The sequence below is a fragment of the Python bivittatus genome, unplaced genomic scaffold (assembly GCF_059951505.1).
Source record: "Python bivittatus isolate LINGU-HERP-01145 unplaced genomic scaffold, Pbiv_v1 ctg000080_np1212, whole genome shotgun sequence".
In the NCBI taxonomy this organism is placed as follows: Eukaryota; Metazoa; Chordata; class Lepidosauria; order Squamata; family Pythonidae; genus Python; species Python bivittatus.
This window is the reverse complement of record NW_028277035.1, coordinates 86,688,246-86,714,099: the sequence shown is the minus strand read 5'-3', so window position 1 is coordinate 86,714,099 and position 25,854 is coordinate 86,688,246. Positions and strand designations below refer to the sequence as shown.

At 44.8% G+C, this 25,854-nt stretch overlaps 1 protein-coding gene and 1 long non-coding RNA gene across 5 annotated transcripts in view; one reads left to right on the top strand and one right to left on the bottom strand.

Moving 5' to 3' along the window:
• The first annotated feature begins 4,123 nt into the window (after positions 1-4,123).
• Positions 4,124-25,854, top strand: part of PLXNB1 (plexin B1) — a 130,738-nt gene continuing 109,007 nt past the window's right edge. For 3 of the 4 annotated variants that reach the window (XM_088134519.1, XM_088134518.1, XM_088134517.1), the window contains exon 1: positions 4,125-4,996. The gene's annotated coding sequence lies outside the window, so the exon portion shown is untranslated. Of the gene's footprint in view, positions 4,997-25,854 lie in introns of all 4 variants that reach the window. The other variant, XM_088134520.1, reaches the window with a different exon arrangement.
• LOC148216770 (uncharacterized) lies at positions 10,284-13,829 on the bottom strand. Its single transcript, XR_015795089.1, has 3 exons — positions 13,498-13,829; positions 12,846-12,993; positions 10,284-10,761 (listed from the first exon to the last, which is right to left on the bottom strand). It is a non-coding gene; the product is annotated as an uncharacterized LOC148216770 (long non-coding RNA).

Below are 25,854 nucleotides of genomic sequence, written 5' to 3'. Positions count from 1 at the left end.
TCTTGAAGTGGCCAAGGTTGAGAAACACTGCTCTACAAAGTTGTAGGATAAAATATTGAGAAGAACAAATGCAAAAGTCCCAAATTCATTTATTAATTAATGGTTCTGTACAACCGACCAAAATGGTACAAATAAGGTGGGCTAGCTTTTGGCTTCTCCAGCAGCCTTTACCAAGTCAGAGATTACAAATTGCAGGGGAGAGGATTAAACTATCAAAATGTCAAGATTTACTTCAGGTTGAAGAAAGTGATTTTCCTTTGGAAGTAGACTCTTCCTTCGGCTTAACATAGAGTTCCCAGATCTGGGCTGCAAAATTCCATATGGTCCCTTGGGGGCAGCAAATAATGTTTTCTGCCTCTTTCAGGTGCCCTCTAGTGGATATCTGTTTTTCTTTCAACCCAGCCCTATATTTAATGTTTATAAAAAGATGATTGCCGCCTTGATTCATAATCAAACTATGGCCTAATTATCAGGAGAAAGCTGTGATCTGATTTTGTAAAAAGCATTGTTTTGAAAAGTCTAGCATTGTGGCAGAAGCTTCAGTGCCTCCAGGGCTGAGTCATATTAATTCTTTATGATGAATAAGCTCTTACTGTGGATCCTCCTGTATTTACCAGTTGGACACATATACATCCCTTTCCTATTATATGAGGAAGCTGCTGATTGGCCTATGGAGGTCCTGTGCTGAAAGGCTTCTATACCTCTGGTTATACCAGCATAATACAGTTGCAATTGCATGTTCTCCAAGCACCAAAATCCAAGGATCCAACTTCACTCCCATAGTAATACTGGCACTTTTATCATCACTTGCCCTTATTAAATTGTAAATGGACAACATCCCACATGACATTTGCATAGAAAACTCCAAACATTGGAACAATGCTGGGAGTTGTAGTTCAGAACATCTGGAAGACCACAGATTTTCCATCCCGTGCATGGGGCTCAGAACATCTACCCCTCCCTGAAGAGCTCTATGTGGGGCCATATGCCAGCATGACTTATATGGACAGCCCTACAACCGTACCATTACCGTGGAGTAAATTCACTCTATTGTTATAAACATTTTCAGTTCTTGGTTTTGCTGCCGTCCAAAACACTGCATCTAACTAGTTTTGAACTCACCCGGGGAACTGCAATGGTTCAGAGTTACTCAGGGTTCCTGCAGCTCTGAGCTACGTCCCTTCCATGACCAAGAGCTTGCACGATATCTGCTGTCTGCTGACCTCCATTTAAGCTCATTAAAATCTTACGTTCAAATCGTGGGTTTTTCTACACTATGAAAAACAAGTTGTGCATTTACACTTGTCAGCGTGGTCCCCAAACCAATAAAGATTTAGGAGATGGTTATTATGTAAGCAACCACCTGCACTCAGTGAGAAGACCGCCAGTCTGCCAGTTCACAGAAAGACAGTTAAGATAACAATGAGGAAGGCTCTGTTCTGAAGCGCTTTAGGGATATGTTGGCATTGCAACTGGAAACAGTTTGGTTGTTGGCGCTCCTGTAACCTCATCCATTTCTTCTCAATAAACATTCGTAAAGAGACTCTGTGAGAATCATGCTTGGAAAAGAATCACTTCTGGTTTTAGAGCCTGACACAGGGTCACATTGGAATACTCTCATGAACTGAGATCATCTCAAGGTAATTTTTACAATCAGATCCAGCCCTTTTTACTCATGAAAGAGACTCATTAGCTTTCACACTGGCATGTCAATTACATGTCAGTTTCACCTTATAATATATAGGTCAGTGTTTCTTGAAGTGTGGTCTGAGGACCCGGGGGTTCCCTAAGAACCTCTCAGAGTCTGTGAAGTCAAAATTATTTGACAGATGTTGAAGATATTTGCAAAAAACTAAAACAATGTCACTCTTCTCATTATCATTTTCATTTGTTAAATTGTTATTTTTTCATGAAAAATATTTTATGTATGTTAATATCTAATGGATTTAATATTGTTATTTTTACAGGATTCAGTAAATAAATTTTCTAAGAATGCATTAGTTTTAATTTTTAATACAATAAATGTTGATAAATATAACCCATACAAACAAAAGCTCTTTTGGGGTCCTCCATAATTTTTAAAAGTGGGGAGGGGTCCTGAGTGCAAAACGTTTGATATAGGTAACCATTCCTAGCTAACATGATATAAGAATTCTTTCCTTAGGTAATCTATGGGGCTTCTCAGCCTTTATTAGGAGCTTATATGAGGCAGATTCTGAAACATTAGACACTTTCTGAATAATCTAGAGCAACTTGATAAAAGAGAAATACGTATACAGGGGAAAAAACATTCTACAGATCGACTTCACATATTTCACCAAACCAAAATGTTGGTTTAGTTGTTTGTGGCTTAGCGTGTTGCATGAATCTAGCTAATTATAGCTTATTTACTTAACCATTATTAGCAAAATTGTGGCTTAGTATGCTGTATGAATCAGGCCTGAGCCTCAGATCCAAAAATTAAAAGAAAGATCAGACTGACGGGAGAAAAGTAGCTACTTACAGAAATAGTAGTTACCTCATGAGTCAAGTATTTTTGAAGCCAAACATTTTAGAATTATATTTTAGTTAAGAACCAAGGCTTAGGGACAAGACATTGATGTTTTAAAAAGTAAGTGGCTTATTGGGCCTAACAGGACTATAAACGCTTGCTTGAACACTTACTGAGGCAAGGTGTCTCTTGTGTACCACACAGCTCCCAGCTTTCAACGTAACAAGTCTGCTTCTCACAACTGATGCAGCCACAAAGACTTTGTTTGATGCCCAGTTGCTGTTCGTGCCATGAGAGAGACTCAGAAGCACTGTATTCAGCCTCCCTATGTCTCTTCTGCTTTTATTATTGTCAAAAACAAATATTAGCAGCATTTCACAGCTGCTAATACATTTAAAAACTCCAGGAGGGGAAGAACGTTCAGTTACAAAATGCAACCAAAGCAACATCATTAAAATATTCATTTATTGATTTCTATCCCCATTCCAATCCTATCAGATGCTGGGCAGGTAACAAGAAGCTTAGATACTTGCGTACCATACAAAAATGAAAGAAAAAAGCAGAACGCATAACACAACTAAGGGGCGAAACAATGCTTGAACAAGGTGAAATGCAAGCAGGGTTTAGGCCACCCGTATTCCAAAAAGTGAGAGGCCTGGTCCGCACCCCATGGACCTGGAAAGGAGAGGACCCCCACAGGCCCACTCTAGAAGTCCGGCCTGGGTAGGCAGATTCTATCTCAGCAAGGCATTACAGAGAAGGCTTTAAAAACCCCCAATTTGAATTGGGTCCAGAAGCATACTAGTAACTAATGCAGCAACTTAAGTAATGGGGTTACACTGGCCTGGAGAGGTACCTGTCATCTAGCTGCTGAATTCTCTACCAGATGTAGCTTCCAGAACATCTCCAAAAATATCATCATTAAAAAAATTGAGCAGCAGCAAACACAAGATATATTGTTTATTATTTGCATTTATACCCTACCTTTTCTCCCTAAGCTAAAGGCCCCACATGTGTATGGGCATGGTGGTCTCCTTTTATCACAATAACACCTTTGTAAGATAGGTTGGGCTAGGAGACACTGGCCCCAAGGAACCCAAGCAGGCACTTTGGTCAAGGATGTGTTTTTCAGTCGTGGGCAACCCTGAGTGTTCTTTCCAAACAAAAAGGCACCATCACTTTCTCTCGGCCCAACCTACCTCACAAGGTTGTTGTTGGGGGAACAGTTGTGTACCACCAATCACTCCTGAACAAAAGGCAGGATATAAATCTAACGCATTAATTAACCTAATAAATAATGCCTGGGCAAACTAAAAAAATTAACCTGGCGCTGGCATGTTGGCAGCGCAGATGCCAGCGCCTGGATGTGCATCCTGCGAAAGCATTCTGGGATGAAAGAGCAGGCCAGCTATTCTCCAGGGGCCACCAACCACCGGGGAGTCTCGTGTGGGATCAGCTGTGTGAGCCTAACACGTTGCAGCCCCACTGGAACCCAGGCCTCGGGAGCCGCAGGGCAGCGGGACCCCTTCCTTCCTTTTTCATCCCTGGAAGGAACGGCCTTGAGGTGCCTGTCTGGAGCCTCCTCCGTTGGGCAGGACAAGCCAGACCTGCTGCGTTTCTTGGGACGGGCAGGAGGAAAAAGTCCTGCCTCGCGGGCAGAGCTGGGGGTCCCGGACATCTGCCCCGCCAGCCTCGCTGCGGGAGAGAGCCGACTTCTCCCCGCCGACCGTGGACGGGGCGCGGGGGCGGCACCTTCTTCCTTTACCTATAAACAAGCCCGAAGCCGCGGGCTGGGGCTGGGGCTGGGGCTGGCGAGCGAGCCGACGGCAGGGAGCTTGGCGCGCTCCGAGTTGCTCCGCAGGGCCCGCGATTCAAGCCGGAGGCGGGCCGCCCGCGGCTCCCGCAGGGCTCTCCGGCTCGGGCTCTCGCCCCGGACGCCTCTGCGGAGGAGGGGCGCCGGGGAGAAGCGGCGAGGCCGGGCTGGGCTTTTGTCAGCCGGCGTCCCCCGCACCTCGCGCTCGCCCTGGCTTTGCAGTAGCCGCTCACTCGCGGCAGGGGCTCCCTCGCTTCGCCTCGTTGTTTGCTTTAGCGGCGGGCCGGTCGCAGAACTACTTTCCAGCGCCCAGCAGCGTCGCTCGCCCTCTGCTTTCTGGTGCCGCTCGCCGCCGAGGAAACCCCGCGGGACTGACTGAGTGGGGCGCACGCACGGCGCCGGCCGCGCGCTTGGATCGGTGCCTCTTCCACGCAAGCCTCGCTCCGGAGCAGCCGTGGGGAGGAGGTGGACTTGCGGGGAGGGGGGAGGCTTGTTTACACCGCGCGTTGGAATTCCCCGCGGCGGAGAAAAAGGTGACGAAGGTCCTGCCTGGCGGCCGCGGCTGGTGCACCGGCGGTTTGGGGGCAGGAGACGCGGAGACCGCCGCTCGCTCGACCCCTCATTGTCCTGGAGCGAGACGCCTGGATTCCCACCCCTCCCCCAGGGCAAGTTGCTCGGAGATGGCATTTGGGGTGAGTTTGCTCCTTACTTCTCCTCCCCCCTCCCCATTTCTTGGGTCTCTCTTTTGTTCCACGCTCCTTCTGCCTGCCCGGGAGGCTTTCGCGGGTGGAGGAAAAGAAGAAGAGGAACGGGGGGGAGGGGGGGGAAATCAGAGGTTTTTCGGGTAGAGCACCGCCTGGGAGGGGGTTATGGAGCGCCCCCCCGTTTCCTCTCCAGCTCCCTTCCTCGTCCCCCAAGTTTTTCTTCTCTCCCATTCATTCCCCGTCCCCCCCCCCCCACACCTCCCGAGAGCGAGGCGGCGCTGATTTGAATGGGAGTTTTCTTTGCTCTGGAAGGGGCAGCGGGTTTGCGCGGGTTTGGGCTCGGCTTCCCAGAACTTATTTTGGGAAGCGTCGCCCTGAACCCGCGCTGCTTTGGCGATGGCCGCGTCACTCCCGCAGACCCCGAGTTGGGGTGCGTGTGCGTGGACTAATCCCAGAGAGGTGTGTTTACAGGAGGTGCCTCCAGCTCGTTGAGAATGACCCCTTTATTCCCGCCTGCTTGTGAAGCCCCTGCCCGCTTGCCTCTCTCCCCCTTGGCGCAGCTCCCTCCGCTGCCATCTCTACCCCTCTTCAGCCTTGCCAAGGGAGGAGGGTAGCCCTCCTGCCCCCCCAACCAGCCTCGAGGCTGGAAACCCTTTGCGTTTGTCTTCCCCCCTCCCTGGGGGGGGAGGAGGAGGAAGGGGCGAGGAGAGCCACCCTGAAGCTGCAGAGACCCTTCCCCTCAGAGGGCTGGAGGGCTGACTCGGTCCCACCCCCAGCCTTCTTTGTTCAGATGGAGATGCTTGCCTGTCCCCCAGGGAGCTGGCGACCACGCACACTTCCACTTGGACCCGGTTTCCAAGAGGATAGCAAAGTGGAGCTCTGGGCTTGGGGGTGGGATCCTTCCCTTGAACCTGCTGTACAATGCAGGCGTGTGTGAAGATTGATGTACTTTCTGGCTCCCTTCTGAATCCGGAGGGACCTCCAGAAAGAGAGAAAGCCGGAGTGGTGGAGCTGGTACCAAGAACCTGTGCCAGGCAGCTCCCCTCTCTCTGTGGTTTTACTGTCCTTCTGGGTACATTAAATATGTTTTTTCTCTATTACTGGGAAATCGGGGGATTTTTTTTCCAGCTAGGAAGGACATTCTCAGGGGTGTTCAGTAAAAAGGCAGGGGGATCATGGAAGAAAATTAGCCCCTGGCCTTCCCATCCATTCATTTTGGGTTGCTACCACGATCTACATCTACGGCGGACTGAGAGTCCACGGATTCCAAAGTTGGCGAGCTGGTGGGAGAATGTTAAATGAACAAATCACCATGTGGAGCAAAGGCTTACAATCACTTTGTGTAGCATAATTATCCATTTACCCTTCTTTTATGTACATCACAGTCCAGAAGGGACATTGTGGATTCTGTGCCCCACTCCTTCAGTGCCTATCTCTTGCTCTCTCTCAAGCAAATGGCTGTTATGCCACTGTAATCCATCCAAAATCAAGTCTCTGCATGTGTGTGTGTGTGCTTCTCTCTGCATGTATTAGATTTAGATTAGATTTTTTTTTATCCTGCTTTTATTATTTTTATAAATAACTCAAGGTGGCAAACATACCTAATACTCTTTCCTCCTCCTATTTTCCCCATGACAACAACCCTGTGAGTTGGGCTGAGAGAGAGGGACTGGCCCAAAGTCACCCAGCCAGCTTTCGTGCCTAAGGCAGGACTAGAACTCACAGCCTTCTGCTTTCTAGCCTGGTGCCTTCACCACTATGCCAAACCGGCTCTCAATTCATTTAAGAAGATTGCATTGTCATATTTAACAGCGGGTTTCTAGACGGTGGCACATCAGATCTGCCAGTCAAAACATACTGTACAAATATTCAGTCTTTTCCCTTAATGTTTTTTTTTTCCTTTCGGTGGAAAGAGAAAAAAAAAAAAGATATGGTGGCACAGCCTTAGAGGGATTGAAATTATTGTTTGAACTTCCCATGAAATTTGTTAAACAATGCAGGTCAATTGATTCAACAAGTCTTGTCTGCAGGCGTTTTCAGGCACATCCATCAGTGCTGGTGAGAACTCCTCTTCTGCATCAAGTTACAACTTCAGGAAAATGAAGTTTGTGGAGATGTGATATGAAAAGGAAAATGTGAACCTTCTGATTAGACATTCCCCCCTTTGCAGTTGCAATTTAGAAATTTTAAAATATGCTGACAGGTAGGACAGGGTCCAGCCTAAGAGAAGGGTGATGTTCATCTTCTCCTTACTACGGTTAGAAGATGCCAAAGGTATAATAAAAACTAGATTTCTCCTCTCCCTTTTTCTGAGTCCAGCTGGGTCATAACTAAGGTAGCCCATAGTGTAATGAACAGGCATGGGATTTATTCTTTAAAACATGCTACATTAGATAATGTAGGAGGGCAGCTGCGTTAGTCTATGGCAGTCCAAAATCAGGAGTCTGGCAGCACCAGAAATTAGATAATGCATTCTTTTCCATCTGAGGAAAAAATGTTTTCAAGATTTTTTTTAAAGGAATTGAGGAAGTGTGAGGAAGTGGTACCATGCTTTTCATAGGTCTGCAGCCTAACATGGTAAAGCGTGTTCAGCCAGGGTGTAATACTGGCCAGAAACAGAAAACACACTCCCACTGAATTAGCAATTAAAGGCCAGGCCAGCAGTAACTCCTCATCCTGGAGAAATGCAGACTTTTTAAAAAACTTGTCCCTAACAGTAGAAACGCTTACTTACGATATTGTGCATCATTTGTGTAAATGATTTTGCTTCGGCAAAAATACCCACTCTGTCTTAGCAGACCTAGTACATGGAAGTCCTGTTTGGGAAGGATGTATTACGTGTGAATTGTTGGTCTTTTCCCCTGTGGCAGTGTCAGATACATACTCCAGCCGCCTCAGACTCTGCAATAGTTGCGAAGGGCAGCCACTGTCATCACCTTGGGTTGCCTGTGGAGCAACAAATGTAACACAGTGTGGTGTGACAGTTTGCCAGCAGATGTCACCCCATGTGTTGGAGAGAAAAGATCTCAGTTCTTTGAAGATTTTGGAAAGAGGGAGGGGCTCTCTTTTTCTGGCAGAGGGCGGTCTTGCGGTAAGGGCTTTGTTTGACACTGCTTGTAAAGGCCACCCTATTATTGTCATCCGTTGAGGTCTTCTAGGCATCTGTGCCTCAAGTCACTTACTGCATTTCCGATCAAGCTGACAACACTGCTAGGTCAGAAGTCCAAAAATGATGGGACACAGCCATGATGGAACATTCCTACAAGCGCAGGACATCTGGCAAGTCACTTGCTGACTATGGGCCCCTTGATTTACTAGGGTCAAAGGGGTGGTGCTGAAATTGGGTTTAATTAATGCAGCAGAGGTTAAGGCAGTAGTATGTACATCTGGGTAAGAGGAAAAGCCTTTCCTACATCAACCCAGTTGCAGACGTGACATCTAATTCCCCCCCGCCTTTTTTTGTCTTGGAGCCAGTCTTGACTCCTGTTGACTGTGCCCGGACAAGTCCCTGCAGTTTTCTTGGCAAGATTTTGGAAGTGGCTTGCCATTGCCTGCTTCCTAGGGCTGAGAGAGAGGGACTGGCCCAAAGTCACCCAGCTGGCTTTGTGGTTAAGGTGGGACTAGAACTCAGTTTCTAGCCTGGTGCCTTAACCACTACACCAAGTTCCTATATCATGCTAATCTGAGGTTTGTTGGTTTGTTTAACCATGTTTAGTTGGCTCTGCCATTGTGATGCCTTGACTTTGACCTGTTTCATGTACTAGACTTGGTTTTCTTAACCATAGTTTATTGAAGTTCCTATAGTTGGCTGGGCCTGCATGCTAGGTCACAAACCATTGCTTATAAACTATGGTAGTAGGTTCTTATTACTTGCCAGTCAACAGCAAACAAATGATTGTGGGTTAGTGCAGTGTGTTAATCCAGCAAGTGACTGTCCCAAAGTCACATCACAGACTTCATGGTTGTGTTTGAACTTGGGTATCCCCCATTAGGGACAAATTGCCCTTGAGAAAATCTATTTATGCGGTCACTAAGAGTCGACACTGACTTGATGGCACATAAACAATCAATCCCCCAATTTTAAGTCCGGTGCTCATTTTTTACTTCAGCTTCTGTTTCCTCTGGACAGCAGCAAGATCTCTGCAGAGCAGAACAATGTCTGGAGATGCAGACTCTCTGCCAAGCCAGCCAAGGATTCAGAGGACCGTCTAAGCTCCCATAAACTGAGAGCTAACAACTTCCTCAACTTTTTCTGTACTCTGGGAGAAAACTGTATTAATTTAATTCCTGTAAGCCAGTTATAGTCTGGTTAGTTCCAGGCAGTTAGATAAATTTTGCATATAAATAAAATATTCTGGCCCCTGCCACACTCACTGCCTGCTTCACACGGCACAGGGACTACATTCACACAACATGCTTAACCTAGTTACACTGTTGCTGGGCTTAAACATTATATTAAGTCATGAATTAACCCAACAGGTGGGTTGCAAAGCCACAAAACAACTAACCAAGATTAATTCTAGCCAAGCTTAGCAAGTCAGGAGGATGCAGGTAGTAGGTCTTTACCCATTCTGGCTAAGTATGTTATATGAACACAGCCATTAAACGAAATGGCTTTTTCTATTAGGGCTTACTGTATTGTGTGGATCCAGGTATTGTAATTTATAAATGGTGGTTTGTGGCTTAGGGTGTTGTTTGTTATACAACTCAGACAATTGTGGTTTATTCAACACACAGTGGTTAAGTTATGGTCAGTGCCTCCTACCACCCAGTGAGAGTTTCCCTGGGCATTCACCCTGCCTGATCCGCAGAAGTTTAGAATGGGACAAGCGTCCTTGTCCTCCATTTGGAACCCCCCCCCGGCTTTTTCCTTGATATCATTCTAATCTTGTTTTTTTTCCTTCTTTGCTGAGAAAAGCCATTCATGTGGGAGCAACTGCCTAGCTGGGCAGTGTCTTTTGACTGGAACATTCAGCCTGAAGAACATGCTCACTCCCATTCCTTCTCTGCAGACTTAGCCCAACAGGTTAAAAATTAACCAGTCCTCCTGTGCCACCCCTCCTGCCTCAGCTGTAGTTTTATAAAATCTCATTTAGGAAGCGGCTTTGTCAAAGATCTCCCTCCCTTCTCCTCCCCGCACACTGTTAATCTCCTGGGAGAATGTGCCCGCCCAAAAACCTTTCCAGACTCCTTTATTCTATTCTGGCCCACGTCCCAACCCTCTCCGTTTTTCTCATTCTGGAGCAGGGGTGGGCAACTCTTCCTTGGCTGGGGACCACACTTTTATTTTCCTCCTTTTAGTCTTCTGAAGGCCACGGGGGAGGATGGGGATACAGTGATGTTACTAAAGGAGGCAGGACTGAGTTTTTCAGACTCATTTTCATTTTGGAGGTGTCCAGAGGAAACTTGATGAAAAAGAGGTGCATTAAGTTGGGTATAAATTATATATCCCTTACTCCAAAGCCAAATGTGCGTGCATGCATCCATCAATTAGCTTTTTGCGTATGGGGAGTCTCAGAAATGGGATGGTGGGATGGCCCACAGGACCCCGCTTGCTCATCTCAGGTGTAGAGAAATAGCAGGAAAGTGATCCAAGAGGCTGATGAAAGATTTCAGAAGTTCATCTGTGTAGATTAATCTTCCAACCTTATGCATTCTAGATGTGTGGGATTTCAACTTCCAGAATTCCAATAGCTGAGTTGAAGTTCATCCCATCTGGGGTACTGGTTAAGACAGCTGGTTACAGGCAGAGCCTAAAAAGAGATGGGGGATTAGAAAAAAAGTGAAGGAAGAATTTGACATCCTTTTTTTCCTTTTGAAGTAATGAAATATGTTTGCTGAACCCAAAATAACACTGTAATCTTAGGAATGAATATATAGTTTTAAAGCAGAAGATCCAAAGTTCAGTTCTTGCCATTTCCTTTAGAAAGACCTCTGCCAGCAGGACAAGGAGAGGCCCTTGCATGAGAGTTGCTAAAATGCACAGTACTAGATTAAAGGTCCTATAATGGCCCAGTCATCTTTGTGGTCACTATGCAGGCCAGAATCCTCAACCCACTTTTTCTTTCCCATTAAAAAAAAAGGAGGAGCCAGTCCGTGTATCATACTGAGCCATGCTCTACTTAAGTTTAGTGAGTAAACCACCATTGTCTAGATTTTTACAACAAACCTGAGCCATATCACATAACCAGATTAGCTGAGTTCACATAACTCATTTAGGCTAAGCCAAACCAAACAAGCCACATTAAGGCTGTGTTTGTTATATGAAGGTCTAGCTCTCTGGATAAGGCTCTAATACTGGGAAAAGTGGAAGGAAAGAGAAGAAGAGGACGACCAGCAGCGAGGTGGATGGACTCAGTTACACTGGTAATGGGTGCACGGTTGGGAGACTTGACAGAACAGGTTAGGGATAGATCATCTTGGAGAAAATCTATCTTATGTGGTCACGAGGAGTCCACAACAACTTGATGACACATAATCATTCAGTCAGTTGTGTGATACATGTAGCTAAAAGACCACATTTGTTAGTGTATATATGCTTTAATCAGAATCTGAGGTGGAAGAGTCACTATTTTGTGTTTCCAGGAGACAGTAGTAGAGCTTTCAACAAGATTTGGCTTCAAATTTCAGTTTCTGTAAACCCAAAATATTGGCTGTTCCATTTTTAGTTTACCTGATAAATCTCAGGCTTTGTGGTCAAGGGGGTAAGAGGGCAGTGTGCATATATATCTTAGCCAGGCATTTTGACTTTTCTTGGTCATAATGCAGTAAATGAGCTCTACCTCAGGTTTCCGGAAGTTCTTTCAGCAAGCCATGATAGAGAATTATTGAGGGCGATCTCAATTTCTAATGAAAGTTAGGTTAGGCATATATGGTCATATGAAGATGCCCATATTTCCCCAGTCTGGCATCCTCCTGAGATGTTCGGCTGTTAACTTCCAAAATTCTGGAGAACTCTGGCAATCTTGATTCAGATATTGCTGAATCACAGGTTCCAGCATCCTTTCTCATTGGCCATTCTGGCCAAGTCTTCATGGGAGCATGAGTTATTTGTAATCAGGTCCTTCTGCACCAGGAAGGCCACAATTGGTGTATCAGCTGAAGCTGGGAAAAGGCCCTTCTATCCACAGCTTCCACCTGCTGATCCAGCAGGAGCTGTGACTCCAGAAGGATCTCCAAATCACAGATTAGCTCCTTCATAGGTAGTCTTGCCTGTCCAGAGATAATACTGGTGTTGATAAGAGAACTCTGATAAACTGATAACAACTCCATCTTGCTTGGGTTCAGCTTCAACCTGTCTTCTTCCAATAGCATTCCTCCCTACAGCCCAAACTGTCGGATGACCTCCCCAGCAGTTTCATATACGTAGATATTAGAAGACAGAGGAAAGAGGTCCATCCCCTGAGGTAACTAGTAAGACAAAGGCCCCCAGTCTGAGCTCTCATCCCCACCACTACCAAACCACCCACTGAGGAGTGCTCTGGGCCTAAATGTTCCTGCCATGAAATTGCTAGGGGCTGCCCAGGTGAGAGATGAGGCAGGGGCAAGGTGGCCCCATCTGCAGTAAAAGACAGACTGGGGGTGAAACCCACCCAGTTAGAAGTTAGTGGGAGGATATCTGGGGGGTAGAGGGCAAGTTCCCCTCCCCCTTCTCCTCCAGCCGTTTGGACTCTGCTGGCTTTAAATCTAGGCAGGTTGGTGCCAGCAGTCTTCCCCCAGGGTCCAGTAAGTTGGATGGAACTGACAGAAAGTTTACATTCAGCCATTATGGCTAATAAGAGCATTTGCCACTAGTAAAAATAGGATAGACAGGTAGGAGGAGCTTGGGGATTATTACCTAAGCAAGAGATCTTTATATTCCATTTTTTAAAAAAGGTAAAGACACCCTCACGTTGAGTTTGAGGCAAGATGACTGTCCCCATCCAGTTTTCTTGATAGTATAACTGAACTGGTTTGCCATTGTCTTTTTCATATATATATATAGCCTTAATAGAAAAGAAAAAGAAAACAAATGAGTATAAGGAAAAAAATATAAAAGAGAAATAAAATATAAAAGAGAAATAAAAAGGAAAGGAAAAGCTAGATAAAATACAACAATAATTATAACTGTGAACATTCCTACAGCTTAGTTTTAAAAAAACAACTTGAGCCTTTACAGCACAGCATCAAATCGTCCAGCCTTTCCTTTATGCCAAAACAGAACCAGTCTGTGGCATAATACATACGGCTTGTTAGTGCCTTATTGTATTATGTGATCTGAGCTGGTATGATTAGTTTATGGTCCTCTGTATTGTATGAACCCAGGGAGTTGGGATAATTGAATAAGCCATGGTTCTGTTAACCATATATTATTCTGTGGTGCAAACACAGCCGCTGTGTTAAGCAAGGAGTAGGGCTACAAGTCCCCCCTGGCTCTGTGACTAAATGATGCCCCTGAGATGGTTCTAACCAAGTCATGGAATGAACAGCTACCTATTGTTTGTTCCTACCTCAGTACCTGCTCTTCATCAGAAGTTGCCTTTGAACTTCCCCAACTATCGCTGGCCAAAGTTTCCAGTGACTCAGAGCCATCAGTAGTTGGATTAATCAAGGATAGGGCTCATCCATTCAGAAAGTCGTCCATGGCCCCTATTACAAAAGCAGTCAACATTGTACTTTGTACAATCAGCCGCACAGCATCAGTTCATAACTTGATTCCCGCAACTCGAGACGTTTCGAGCTCTGCCCTGGTTATCTGAGCACATGCACCAATGTTCATGTGAGAGTAGCAGCTGCTGAGATTGGAAAAACCATGGGGCACTTCAAGTAGGAAATTGGTGCCTCCGAGGCCTGCAAAAGGAAGCAGTGAAAGATAATTTCAGGGAATGTTTTCAGGGCATTGAGGCTGTTGTTTTGTTCAAGCAAAGCATGTTTCAACTTGGCCGGAACCTGGATGAGGGAAGAGTCAAGGAGCCTTGAGGTATGCAGATCTGAGCTGCTTGAAGTGCCAGTTTGGAAGGAAGAGTAGGATATGGATGCGACCAGATGGATAAAAAATAATGTCACTGAATAATTCAGCTCTGGAAGTCAAGCGTAAATTGGAAGTCTGAAACTGAGCACTCAGGCACAAATGCAGCCCTGTGGGGAATTCTGGGAGTCTATAGCCCCAACACATCTCAAAGGCCCTCATTTGAGGATGAAATCCGTCATTTCATACATTACTAATAATGAGGTCACGTTTCAGCCATCTGTTGGTTCATGAACAGGACTGTTTATTACATCTATGGCAGTTCATTGCATTTATACCCCTCTTTCCATATGAGGATTTCAGGGGGATGTGGATTTCTCATCCTGACCGCAACGCTACTGTGAAGATGCTACTCTGGAGCCAGTGAGCTGATTGGGGGTAGCCCTAGATTTCCTGGCCCGGTCTGGCCTCCCAAGGATTTGGCCTGAGTTCTCATCTCGTGTTACACCATTGTATGGTGTGATTGCTTTTGATTCAGCAAGCTTTGTAAGCCTAGTCATTGTGGATGATAAAAATAGGGTGTGATATTGGAAAGCCTGCCCATTGTAGCTTCTTCAAGAAGCCATGATTAAATAAATTAGGGATTAAGGTGATGTGTGAGTCCAGTCACTGAGCTAAGGCACAGGGTTGGATTCATGCGACACATTAAGCCAAAAGGTGGATAGTTAGTTGAGGCTTTCTGGTCTGTACCCAGCCCTTATGATTTCAAAAGTACGTTTAGGACTTAGAGCAAGAGGCGAATCCTACCGATTCCTCTTTCTTCCTCTGGTTCAACTGTGAGGACAGAGTTCAGAGGTTTTTCCTTCAGTTTTAAATTAACTACAACATGGTTTCTCTGAATTCCACATTATTAATTGGCACCACTCTCCTCTAATCTCTTGCTTTTCAAATGCGTGGGGAATTCTCAATTGTAGTCCCAGTATATTTGGAGGCCCAGGTTGGGAGAGCTGATCTTCATTATGGTTTGTTTGAAACAAGCCCATGCCAAACCATGGTTTGTGAAGTTAATTTACTTCAACCATCCCTAGTTAAGGTAAATCCGCGGTTTGAGGTTTGGACATAATGCTTGACTGAGGTTGATTCAGAACATAAAAGGAGACATCTAGTGTCCTTATAATCAAAGTGAAGGAGGGGAAGGTAGAGCATGCTACTCTGAAACAGGGTTGGGTCACATGCAAAATCAGAATGTGGTTTGCAAACCATGGTTTATGGTAAATATGCTGGGTCAACAGGCATTGTGCTTTAATAAGAAATCATGGTTAAACAAACTCTGGTTTAGAACAAAGTGTGGACCCAGCCTGAGATGTGGATAGACCTGTTTCCATGGTGGTACCTATGGCTTGTTCACAGGTGTCTGCTAGGGGAGGCAAATATCACAATGTCACAATGGCAACCCATAATTTGCATACTTGCATCAGATGCTGGGGTGCAAGCTTCCTTTCACTGTGCATGTGTTATCATTCTTTCATCATCATGGCTAGCTGGGGACATCTATATAATATCCCTATGGCTGTTCTGCCACAGCTCAGAAAATACAACATGCCGTGTGCTCTGCAGCATTGGTTAAACACTCTTAACTCTCGGTGATTTCATAAACATGCCCATGTAGTTTTCTTGGCAACAGTATGGAATTGGTTTTTTCCTCCTCAACCTTCTGATTTAGTCTGCAACTATGGGATTTCCTGATAGTTTTCCATGCAAATAGTAGCCAGGTCTCACCTTGATTAAATTTTTGAAGATCAGCCAAGATGGGTCGGCTGCCGCCACCTGAGCATAACATTAAAAAGAGTGTGAGGATAAAGCCACAGTGCCAGGTCAGAAGTGTGCTTCATTATACAGGGTGCCTACGTCTGACTTCATCGGCAACTTAGTCTTTGTTGCCGTATTGCGTTGTAGGCTCCAATGAGAGCAGTAAACATCTTCCTCGTTCATTTGTTAACTGTCAAGATGGGCTGTCAGTGAGGCCTGCGAGGAGTATTGAAAAAAATAATGAGACAGAATGTTACTTGAAACAGCAAATTATCAGTCAAACGCACCCAGCGAAGATAGAATTAGATCTGCGATGGTTGCAAAAGCCAGTTCTCTTGCTGCATATCATCTGCGTTGGTCTTTCAGAAGGCTCCCATCACTATTCTTTTTAACCTCCTTCTTTTCTTTCCCTTTCCTTTGCTCCCTAATTTCCTTCCTTCCTTCCTTCCTTCCTTCCTTCCTTCCTTCCTTCCTTCCTTCCTTCCTTCCTTCCTTCCTTCCTTCCTTCCTTCCTTCCTTCCTTGATTTTGATTTGCTTTATTTTTAACTTGCAATTTTGTGCTTAGCACTCACTCTGTGCCTAGAACTGAGCACTCTCAGTACTGCCTGTACAATAACAGTTCTGACTTGGGACGGTGACTCCCTCCTTGGCTGGCCCGGTATCCTCCTTGCATGCTTCCTAAATTGCTTGAGGGGGGGTTGTTTTTAGAATATTTAAAAATAGCCCCATTGTCTTTGATAGCATGCTTTTTGCTCTTTCTTCTGTAGTGATCTTTTCAGAACAGAAGGAAAAGTTATCCTTTAAAGATTTTGCTTTGGCAGTGGATTTAAAAAAAATAAAATTACCATAACAGCTCTCAGGGATGGAAAGCTCCTGTGGCCCATGCCACCCATGGCTGTGGTGGAATAGGTCTGGGAAGGGTACGGTGGGAGAACTAACTGCTAGGACTTGGTGATCAGGTTTCTTTCGGAGGTCCGTCTCCTATGTTCCTCAACATTTTACGTAAACATGGCACAACCCTGCTATTATGGAAGCTTGCTCTGAATTCCTGCCTTGGCAAGTTCCTAAGGAATGGGTAATATGCAGACGGCTGCTAGAAGCAACCTCCAGCTTCCTGCCCTTCCAGAGGCCATGGAGGGAGGGGGGCGTCCCTTCTCTGAGCTCTGCAGTTGGAACCCAAGCGAGCTTTCTTCTTCTCCTTCCCTTGCCGGAAGAAGGGGTCTGAGCTGGGGGGGGGGGGATTTAAGCACAGCTGGCTTTGGTGGGAGTTTGGCTTTTGTGTTCCCTGGAGTTCTCTCCCTTTCTGCCCTGGGTGCCAGGGAGTGACAGCTCACAGGCAAGCTGCCAAGCCCTGAATGGAGGAATGTGTGAGGCCTTCAGCTCTCACATGCTTTATCGAGAGTGCAAAGAATAGCCTCGACTCAAAAGCTGCTGCGGTTCAGGTCAAGAGAAGGAGGAAGAGGAATGTTAACATTAACCCCTTGTAGTTCGGGCTGGCAGTTCCCAAGGGAGGCAGGGTTGGGATATATCCTTAGGGGGCTGGGGGAGTGCAGTGCTGGGAGTCTTTCCTGAGCTGGTACCGTAGAAGAGTGTTTCTGAACCTCGGTGCCTTTAAGATACGTGGGTTTCAACTCCCAGAATTCCCCAGCCAGCATGGGCTTCTCAGATTCAGAAATACTGCTGTAGAAGGCTCAGCACCTGCCCTTCCAGACCATGCTAAACTTGCTTTTGGTTTGTGTGTGTGTGTGTGGGGGGGCATAGTGTGCTGTCTGAACCTGGCCCATGCCAGTGTGTTGTGAGAACTCAGTCACCAAGTTGTGTGAACGCAGCCAGTGCCTTTCCACCGAGCCAGAATGAAAGGTCTGTCTCTAAGCCGGCATTCCGGCAGTGGGCAAAATAAACTTGTCCTGCTATGAACCTGCCCAGTTATTCCAATCTGGAGAAGAAGCCCTCTGCTTCCCCCCAAAGGGCTCCCTTGTCAGGTCTGCACGAAGGAGCATTTTCTTCCTTTGCTTCCCAGATGAGGCACCCAGTTCTTCCTTGAGAGGCACAACTGGCAAATCTCTCTCCCTTTTTTCCAAGACATTTCTAAGCTTCAAGACATTCCTTTTTATACTGGATTTGAGTCTCCCTTATTATGGGTAATTAAGTAGGAAAGAAGCTATTCTTGGGCATTTGTGTGTATTCATTTCATCTACGTGATATAGTAATGATGTGAGAGAGACACCATCTTTACATCCATGCCCTAAAAGGAAGCCCACACAATGCTTGGTGCCTTCCCTTCTTTCTTCCCTCCTTCCCAAAACAATTAGGACTCCTAATTCCTAACACTTCATGCAACAGCATCCCATAATTGGAAATTAAGTTAGAAAACCCCTAAGGTATCTTTCAACTCTAGGGTTGACTAGCCTAACACATTAGAACGGGGCTGGGTAGTTTATGGTTCAGCTTCTGGTGGTCACCTTAGTGCAGTGTTGTCCAAACTTGGCCACTTTAAGATGAGTGGACTTCAACTCCCAGAATTCCCCAGCCAGCATGGCTGGCTGGGCAATTCTGGGAGTTGAAGTCCACTCATCTTAAAGTGGCCAAGTTTGGACAACACTGCCTTAGTGGATGGTGTAAACTCAGCCATCCCATTAAGTCCTAAGATGATTTACTGGACTGGCTTGGACATAGCGTGTACAGTGAACACAGCAATTGTGTGTGTGTGTATGTGTGTGTTTTAACACAGGTTTAGGGGTTAGGGCGTTGTGCAAATGCAGTCTGTGATTCTGGGAAATGTGAGAGAGCCTTACATGTATCAGTGGATGTTATTGTCCAACCTAAAAAAACTCACCTCCATTTCCAAATTGCACAGAGCGGTCTAACACTGAAGCTTCTCCCCTAATAAGCCAGTCATTTCAGTATTTTGAGTACTCTGACAAGATCAAGCATAATATTTATTTATTCCTTAATAACAATTGTTTTAATAGTGCATCCCCCCCTCCCCAGCAACTCACAGGGGGAAAAAAAAGGCTATGAAGGAGTAATAGGCTGTGAAAAGACCAGGGATCAGATGGTGATGTGGGACGTGAAACCAACCACAGAATGACAGAGAAGGGAACAGGAACTGTTGAAACAGGAATGTTGCACAGCAGGGTTGATTATGGTGGAGCAAAATCACCATTTACATAGCTCTGCAATCAAACAAGAAGAATACAGAAAGTGGCTCATGATGGATCTAAATAGGTGAATGATGCATGTTGACCCAAACAAAAATTAACCACCCATATATGATCCTGAGAACTGATGGGTCAGGAAAGAAATGTTGGGGCTGTGATGGATTCACGGTGAAAACATGAACCCAGTGTGCAGCTGCGATGAAAAAAGTACGTCATGCTGGAAATTATTAGAGAAAGAATATCAAAAATAGCAATCTCATAATGGTTTTAATCAAATTGATGTGGTCTCTCTTGAATGTGGAATTCTGGTCATGGCTCTTCAAAAAGAATATTATAATGCTGAAGCAGCTCAAAAGGACAGCCAGAATGATCAAGAGGCTGAAGGAGATCTTCTCTAAGGAAAGTTGATTTCTTAAGGGAAAAAGTAAATATTGGGGGCATCGTAGAATTGTATAAAATGATGTATGTGGAGAAGAAGTATACAAAAAGAACTTTTTTCCTATCCCAAAATTAGAATCTGGGGTCATCAAGGAAGCAGTTTGATGGGAAGTCCAGGTCATATAAAGTATTATTTTGCATAGCACATAGTTAAATTAGGATATCCGCTATTTCAAATATAACGATAGGCAGCTTTAAAAAGACAAATCATACAATCATGGAGGATAAGACTATAGGTCAGCTTTAAGATCAGAGATAGGAGGCCTCTCACGGCCAGTGGGTCAGGACTTCAAGGAGAAAGATGCTCTTATCCTGCAATCCCACTTACTAACTTTTCCTGGGCCGCTGAGGGAACAGAATTTGGACTAGATAGGCTAGGAGGGCTTTTATTCTGTTCTTACAGTCATAAACACTTTGTGCTCAAAGATAGCATATTACAGAATACCTGGTGAGGTGGATAGGGTATTCTTAGACCCTCCAGGTGTCCAATTCTCCTCATTTGCAGCCAACAAAGAACAAGAGTGAACATTCAACAATATCTAGAAGACCATATATTCCTCTTCCATGCTGTGGACAAGGTTGTGTGGGTATGTGATCATTGTTAAATGTGCATAATAAATGTTATGTTTCACATTTTATGTTTCAAAAGCATCTCCAGTTAAGGTACCTGTATTTTAAGGATGAGTTGTAGACAAATTTTAATGGTTTAACAGAAGTCAGTAAGGATGGTCAGAGATATGAAGAATAAATCTTGTAAGAATGAAATAACTTGTGATTCTTAGCCTGGAAAACAGAATACTGAGGTGAGACATTATAATGCTCCTCAAAGATCTGAAGGATCACCTGGACAAAGTTTGTTCTCTGTTCCCCAGAGCCTAGAGCTAGACCTAATGGCTTTAAGTTACAGGTGGATACATTTTGGCTGAACTTCAGAAGAAATTTCTTAGTTGTGGGAGTTGTAGGAGGAGGGCCGTCCTACCATAGTCTATGGTAGCCAAGAATCAAGAGGAGTCTGGTGTGCCTTTTAGTAAAATGTGTTAGCCTGAATAGGTGCTACCAGAATCCTGATTACTGGTAAGAGCAGATTCATGGTGAGACCAAAGATGTGAGGAAGGAGGCTTTCTCTCAGTAGAGGCCTTCAAGAAGAAGCTTGAAGTTGGCTGGGACTTAGTTTTGCATTTCTGTCATTGGAAAAGGAGTTGGACTGGATGGCCTGCAAGAGCCCATCCTCTTCAATTGGGAAGGAAGGAAGGAAGGAAGGAAGGAAGGAAGGAAGGAAGGAAGGAAGGAAGGAAGGAAGGAAGGAAGGAAGGAAGGAAGGAAGGAAGGAAGGAAGGAAGGAAGGAAGCTCTGCCAGCAAGGAATGAACCATATGCCTGTCTGCTGTGTGTAGTCATCCTTTGCATGGATTCTTTTCTCTTCCTCCTCCTTGCATGTTGAATTTATTGATTGTGAAAATAATTCAAAACAACTGAAGAGGGCTGCTATCTGCTTACTGTGACAACCAGAATGGACAGCCTTTTTGTCTGAACTAGCATAGCTCCTTGGGTCTCTTTATGCTGAAATAAAACACTATTTTTTCTTACCGGAACAATACAAACAATACTAGTTATGGCCTTCCATCTACCCAAGGGATCTCATGGCAGATTACAGTCCTGGGGATCCAGACCTGTTTGCCTGCTTGTTTTTTAAAAAAATTGATCCTAGCTTTTGGATGCAAAAATGATAGCTTATATCAGATTGACAAAAAATATGACAGAGATTCACCTGCTGGTGCATCTCATTCTTCATCTCTTGCTCAGTTCCTCTTTTGCATAAAGTGCTCAACTTGTACACTTTAAAAAAAATGGATTATACATTGGGACATAGTAACATTTTGCTTTTCTCTTCCATTATGTGGACATGTGTTCTATTCCTCAGTCTTCATGGGTTGTGTTAATGCAGGTACATGAAAAAGATCTCTTTGTCTGAAAATTTTTTTTTTATTGGTAAATTGGCACAATGCTTGTGATACCACTTGATGCCTTCATGACTGCACAGTTTTCAGTTTTGTTTGGCTGATGTAAATTAAAAAGCTCATTCTTATCCAGGGGCTTATTTGATTCTTTGGTTTAGACTCCCAGTAAAAGTCTGGAGGACAAGACTTTTGGGAAAGTTCTCTTGGAGTTTCCCTGCCTCCCCCCTTTCTTTTTAGGACATCCAAATACTTTGGAGAAACTTAAAAAAATGGAAAGAGCCCCATTTTGGATCTGGATCTGACCAAAGGTTCAGCTAGTCCTGCATTCTGTTTCCATTGGGAACAATCAGATGCTTCCTCATTTGATCTCTATTGATATCCAGCAGCTGGAATTGCTATATTGCCTCTGAACATTCACATTTGCTTGTGGGTAAAACAGATTCTCCTTCTCCTTCTTCTCTCCATGTAATTTCCTCTTCCTTTCATCTTCACTGGGGCCATCCCTAAATCTTACTATAGTGAATTCTGCAAGCCAAAGGTGGCAGGCCCAAGGGATCCCCAGAGCACCCCAGGATCATTGAAATGTGCACTTTTCTACCTGTGTTTGACCCCCCCCCAAAAGTGCAAAATAGAGCTGTTAAGCCCCTTGCAGCCTTCAGCATTTTGTGTGCCTATTTTACACTTTAAAAACTCTCTCCCCCCCAAGCAAATAAATAAATGAAACCAGCTTTACTCCTTGCCCCCAGATGTGGCCCTCAAAAGCTAACATAAAGTGTGGCTGTTGGCCAGAAAGAAATTGCCCCAGCTGTAAAAGCCGTGAATACACTCCTTTTTTGTGATCAGAATCCACTGCCCATTCATTTCATTTCATTGAATGACCTTGAGTTTTAGTTGTGTTAAGTGCTTATTTCTGAGTACAGCAATTTCTCTGGTTGTGCTTTGTTCCATGGCTTCCTCTTCTGCTTAGGGGTGTGGGATTGGATCAGGGCAGGGCCAGTGGGGGGAAACAATCACTCCTATAGATCCTACATTACTTAGGAGGTGGAAACCAGTCCTGTAGCCTCATCAGCTTTGCTCACTGAACTGGGAGAAATTTGAGCTAATGGACACTAGGCAGGGCTTGTTAGCCAAGGTTGGTTTGCATCATTGTTCATTCAGCTGCCTGTTTTCAGCGAGGGGTTGTGTGAGAAAGGTTCTTCCTACCCAGAGGCGGAGAGCAAGCTGGCTGCCAGGGTGTGAAATGCCTGCCTGGGCTATTGGAACTCGGTTTCCTTCTCAGTTGGAAATAACTTGTCCATGTTGTCAGTTAGGGAACGATCTCCTCCTGGCATTTGGGCTAATTGCTCATATCACAGATCTTGTGCTCTGAGGGTCCATCTGCTGCCTGCCAGAGAATCCACATGATAAAAGTAGTGATTCTTTGCTTGCAGGATATGCGAGGCGTGACCTTGCTGGCATCAAAACAAGAGAAAATCCACTAAAGGAATCTTCCCTGGTACCAATAGAAGAGAATATCTGTAGCTCAGGGTTGAACTGTGGAGTCCTTGGTTATTGTTTTCTTGCAGACCTGACTAGGTAACATCTTTTTTTTTTTTGCAGGGCTGCAGAGGTAGGTAGCCAGTTTAGTTCAAGGCAGTGCAATTAAATTTGCAGCATTTGTACCTTACGGATGATGATTAAACCAGCATTTATTCCTTCTTACAGAAACTACTGAGAATGCAGCTCTCTCTGTGTGGATATGGATGTCGGTTTTGGAGAAAGATTGCTAGAAATTCTTCTTAACTGAAAAATTTCAGCAAATTTGCCAAACAAATCCTAAAATTCTTTAGGAAAAGCAATTCCCAAAATTATTTGGGAAGTCTTGTAATTCCTTTGCCCTAATAGTTAAATTTAATGGGCAACATTTGCATATTACAGTTATCCTTAATTTCAAGATAGCTGTAGTATGCAGTAAAGAAATCTGTTACAGCTGTTGCGGGGTCCTATCTTGGGAATAGAACAGGAGCACACGATAAATATTTTTGCAGGCATATATAATGTGATAATGATGATTTTGTCATGCTATGATGCAGGCCTTTTAGCTGAGCCTTCATTTGGTGTTTGCTCTGCAGCATAATTGTTAAGGTAAACTTTGCAAGTTTGCAAGTGCTGAACTTACTAGATCAAAGCAAAGGGCAGTAGAACATAATTCAGCTGTCCTGAAAACTAAATTAAGGTTTGCAGCAATAAATTTTGAACTATGAGGTTTGTTGGGAATTGAAGTAGGGGCTCCTTTATGAGAAAATCAGTGGTTGCAAAAAAGTTTCTGTATTATCTTCCCTAGCAGTATACACATCACAGCTATCCCAGAAGTTGTTCTGCAGAACTGGGAACAGCACTGAAAGGGGTGAACAAAAGGTAGTTACTTTGCTTCTCTTTTTATACACCCTATGATGGTCCTCCCTTTGAACCAAAAGCTGTCATTGAAATGTTCTGCCCCAATCTAAGTCAGACACAGGCAAGTTTGTGTATATTCTAGGCCAGGGTTCTTCAACCGTGGCAACTTTAAGACGGGTGGACTTCAACTCCCAGAATTCTGGAAGTTGAAGTCCACCCATCTTAAAGTTGTCAAGGTTGAGGAACCCTGTTCTAGGCTGATTTCTCAGGTCATTCCAGATAACTTACTAGCCTGGCTGGTGTTCTGCAGGACATGAGAGGGCATCACAATTCGTGCTCCCAGAATCCTTTGCAGCATGCCAAAGTTTGTGGAAGTCTGGTCTTTCCAACCAAGGTGCCTCCAGATACAAGGATTTCAGCAATGGCCATGCTGGCCAGGGAACCTGAGAGATGGTTTACACATCTGGAAGGGATCCAGGTTGAAGAAGGCTGTGGAAGGGATCTGGAAGGGATCCAGGTTGAAGAAGGCTGTGGCACTCTCCAGGGTGTAGGCTGTAATAAAAGCTTTTCCTGGAGTTAGAAGGTTTGGTATCTACTGGTTCATCATTCCATCGTGAGCAACAACAGAATGAGACCTGATGGAAAGGATGAGTTTTGATGGGTTGACAGCCTACCCCAAGATGAGCTGCACCCATCTACTACCCGCCCAGCATTTCCCCCTGAGGCACTTGGAGCAAATCACTTTTTCTGTTTGGGAAATTGGTTGGGGCGCTGTGGGAGAGTATTAGCCCGTCCTGGGGAAGTGTCCTCTAAAAGAGGTTCTTGAGAGGCTCAGGCAGAAGTGGTTGAGTGGGCTAAACTGGAAATGGTTCCAGGCTGCCACGGCTTTCTGTGAGATTAGTGCTGGGGCAGAGACATTACTCACCAACCAGGAATGCAGCTCTCTTTTTCCTTAATGAGAACAAAACATTCTTATTCCTGCTAGTTAAAAGGGAGCTAGGCCAGGACCGGCTGTCACCATGCCAACAGATTCTTCTCCCCTGGGAGTGCCAGAGCAGAGGATCTTTTCTGTCTCCGTCTTTTTGGGAAAGGTGAAACAGACTAGCTCAAACTTGACACTGGAAAAAAATAAAAGCATTCCCTGGTTTGCTTCATAGGCTTTGTACAACTGGGCTCAGTTTATTCCACGTGGTGTATCCAAGTCTATGCGCTTTAGCAAAGGGTTTGCTGGTGACCCAGACAGAGTTTGGTGCAAGCTAGGTCTCGGGTCTCTTTGGTCTGTGAACCTTGGATAGAATAGTTTTGCTGGATCAGAGGGACATAAGAACTCTGAGGGATCAGGCTAAAGGTCTCTCCAGTCCAGCTGCCTGTTTTCCCACACTGATCTACCAGATGCTTCTGGGAAGCTTGAAGCAAGACCTGAAAGAGGCTGTTTTGCCTAGGGTCTGTCAAAACAGCTAAGTCAACACTGAGTGTGCTCAGTGGCTGCTGTCGGGGTATGGTTGGGGTAGGAGAAAAGTAAGCGGACAAGGAAGGACTAAAACAGTGTTTTTCAAACTTGGCCATTTTAAGATGTGTGGATGTCAACTCCCAGATGCTGGCTGCGGAATTCTGGGAGTTGAAGTCCACATATCTTAAAGAGACCAAGTTGGAAAAACTGTATTCGTGAAGAGGCCATGGCCAGCTGGCTACCTGCAAAAATCACTCTGTTATGATGTTAAATTCTCTGAGCTAGCAGCCGTTGCAATGTCATGTGGCAGTAAATTCTGTGAACTAATTATATGCTGATTTTTAAAAAATTGGATGCTTTTGGTCTGGGATCTCAACATGGTTTTGATGTCAGCTGCATGTGGACTTGTATGCCTGGGTTTATTATTCTGTTAGGTCATAATATGCTTCATTGGGTTTGGCTCAGCATGACTGTAATTCTAGCCATTGTGGTTTGTAGACTGAGATTTATGGCTTAGTATGATGGATCAATCGAGCCAATTATAGCTTACACTTTGGTTAAACAAATCATGGTGTAATTCATTGTGTTAACAAACTCTGTGCCTTTGTGGCATTTTTGGTTAATAATTCATCTCTGTGTCCTCAGTCATTTTCTTTATTCCCTGCCTTCCTGAATTTTTTATATATCAACTCACTCTTCATAATTTT